Source organism: Podarcis filfolensis (genome assembly GCF_964270895.1).
Source record: "Podarcis filfolensis genome assembly, chromosome: 7".
Taxonomy (NCBI): domain Eukaryota; kingdom Metazoa; phylum Chordata; class Lepidosauria; order Squamata; family Lacertidae; genus Podarcis; species Podarcis filfolensis.
Window position 1 is genome coordinate 12,150,523 of NC_139603.1, and position 3,502 is coordinate 12,154,024.

Below are 3,502 nucleotides of genomic sequence, written 5' to 3' on the forward strand. Positions count from 1 at the left end.
TTTGGTGAACCAGTACATGGTACTGTATTAGTTTTTAAGGACATCAAAAAGCATACTACAGGTCTTGAATATGAGGTTTTTAGATCATGAATTAGCAAGTCACGTGGCACTAAGATCCACTGTCAATGTGATATTCATTAAACATAACTGATGCAAATTATTGAACCTTAAAAAAACTTTATTTCGTGTAATGACCAGTTACTATTGCATGGGGCCTACAATCTTTTTTTATCAAAAGGCTGTTTGCTCCAGATAGTTTCATTTGAGTAAGAGAGCTCGCCAATTTGCACCATGGAAGAATTCTGCTTTCGTACCCTGTTTGTTTCTCTCATTGTCCACAACAGCACAGACCAACAGATTAAGCAAAGTAACAAAGAAGAAATATTGGGTTTAATTAGGATAGGCACTCTAGGCAGTTGAGAATTTATGCCAGGTTGTTTAATTTAATGTGCTGGATAGAGTTGGAATTCAGTATAGATTCTTTTTTAAAAAAAACAACAACACAACAATCTAGTAAACCTGTTAAAATTATTCAAAATCACAGTCATTCCTTTTTGTTCTTTCCTTCTGAATTGCAAAGGTGATTGAAAATGTGGCTGAATGACACATTGGAGAGCTACTATAAATAATTGTTGCCAGCCTGCAGCCCTCATTTTTCTTCAGATTTCAGCCTCTTTCAGACTGAACTGCCATTAACTTTACTTATTCTTCATTATTCCTATCCTTTTGAAATCCCTGGATGACATGAATTCAGTGACAAGTGTGCTCATTTATCCAAAGCTTGAGGCTTGACAACGCAATTGCTCAGTTTTTCTTTTTTGAGGTGACTAAGACTGTGCAATCCTATGCAACCTATGCACACTTGTGAAAAGTCCTGTTGACTATAGTGATACTTTTAAGTAAACATACATGCTCTTGAACTGCATTAAGAAAGCAATACTATGGAAAGATCTGGCAGGACGAGCAGCTTAGGATGCAGCAGATCTCTGGTTTAACTCTGACTGAGCCAGGAATCTGGTAAGTCTCTAACCCTGACTTAGCTGGAGAGATGCTGGTATAAGTTGCTCAGCTGGCTGAGGTGAGGGTGGTGTAAGTAAAGGTAAAGGGACCCCTGACCATTAGGTCCAGTCGTGACCGACTCTGGGGTGCGGCGCTCATCTTGCTTTATTGGCCGAGGGAGCCGGCGTACAGCTTCTGGGTCATGTGGCCAGCTTCTGGCGAACCAGAGCAGCGCACGGAAACGCCGTTTACCTTCCCACTGGAGCGGTACCTATTTATCTACTTGCACTGGCGTGCTTTCGAACTGCTAGGTTCGCAGGAGCAGGGACCGAACAACAGGAGCTCACCCCGTCGCGGGGATTCAAACCGCTGACCTTCTGATCGGCAAGTTCTAGGCTCTGTGGTTTAACCCACAGTGCCACCCGCGTCCCTCCGAGGGTGGTGTAAGTCTCCCCAAAAGTAGGGTTCCTTGGGTGTGGCAGGGGCAGGTCCAAAGAGGAGGGACTTAGACTGCATTTTAAGCAGACTCAGCTTGGTCGCATGACCTGGCAACCTGTTGTAGAACACTATTTTAAAGGCTTGCTTTCCCTCTGCCAGGTTTTGGAGGAGCAGCTGCCCAACCCCACTCCTGAATGGGGTTTGGTCTGGTGTAACTTTACACCGGATTAATTCACACTGGCTTGTTTTTATGCCAGCTTTGTGCACACAGGATTGCTCCCTCCAGATATTTTATTTTGTTTTGCTTGCACGGAAAAACTGACAGATGACTATGTTTGGCTGGCTAATTTGCCAGTCCAAAGAGTGTGTTTGCTTTGGGATGTCTTTCCTACAAAGCAGGAAATGATTGCTGTGTAACTGATTCCAAAAGCTGATTTACAGGCTTCCCTGCAATTCTAGTTACTTTGCCTTCAAAATCCCAAATTAATTTTCTTTGGCTGAAAAATACTGTAGCATCTTAGTAGTCTCTGTGAAGCGCCTTCATTTGAAATATCCATTCAAGAACAGCACAGAGAACATTCTCAAGGGATGAGGCCCACTTATTAAGCCAGAGCTTTCCAAACTGTGTGTTGTGACACATTAGTGTCAGCTGCAGTGTGTAGGTGTGTTGCGTAAACACTTCCTCCACTCCTCCAGTTTGCTGGTACAGTGGTACCTTGATTCTCAAACTTAATCCATTCTGGAAGTCTGTTCCAAAACCAAGGTGCACTTTCCCATAGAAAGTAACGCAAAATGGATTAATCCGTTCCAGACTTTTGAAAACAACCCCTTAAAACAGCAATTTAACATGAATTTTACTATCTAATGAGACCACTGATCCATAAAATGAAAGCAATAAACAATGTACTGCAGTCACACAAGCAATCAATCAGTAGCTGAACTGGGTTCCACACACACAAAAACAAAACAAGCCACAATGACAAAAACGCAAAATAAATAGCAAAAACAGACAGACTTCAGCGTAACACTTAAAATGGAAGTGCGGCACTCAAAACGGAAGCGTAACACTCAAATCGGAAGCGTAACAATCAAAACAGAGCATGTTCGGCTTCCGAAAAAAGTTTGCAAACCGGAACACTTACCAGGTTTGCAGTGTTTGGGTTCCAAGTTGTTTGAGTACCAAGGCATTTGAGAACCAAGGTACCACTGTAAAACTGAATTACTGTGTCGTGAAATGATGCATGTCCAGAAAGTGTGTCACCAACATGAAAATTTTGGAAAGCTCTGTATTAAGCCCTCTGGTAGCCTTCATCCTCAACTAACAGGTTTTCATATCTTCATCAAGAGCTAACAGCCCCCCCACCGGTTCTTAGAGGCCCACTCAGTGGGGGAGTAAGCAAGTTGGCATAAGGACCTTGCTAAGGTTAATCCGTCACCATATTCGGGGAGGAATTTTCTCCTGCAAATTGGCCAGCTTGCAGGTGTTTGCCCACCTTGTGGAGACTGTCACAGCAGTTCTTTATCTGAGCTGAGCTGGAGCTACATCAGTGTAAGTCCCTGACCCTGGCTCAGCAGACACAAGTCCCCAAAGGGGCAAGGCAAGGAGAGACACCTAAATTCTGCTTGCTTGGTAATGTGCCTAGAGCCCAAATCTCTAAAACTTGGGCCCACACTTACCTGCAGGCTTAGCCTGCAGTAGCCCATCCCAGAAGCTCCTAAACAGAGTTTGAAACAGACATTGTAGCAGAAGTTATGCAGCAGTATGTTACATTGGCTTCCTATAATTGGAATTTCTCTGTTATTGCCAAGTAAATACAGACAGGATTGCAACTTTAAACTGGTTTAATGATATTGCTAACGTTAGGCAACTCTTGTCATGGAGCTTTAAATTTATTGGGGTTTGTTCAGGAGGGAGGCTTCAGAATTTGCCTTCTCACTTCAGACAGGAATGAGCTTGGGTGTATTAGCTGTCTTCCCACCTAAGCAAGTTTAAAGGGCCAAATATTACCTGGGGCTTGAAGTGGGGGAGTATGGGGAGAAATTTCAAATTAGGCTTGGATGAATT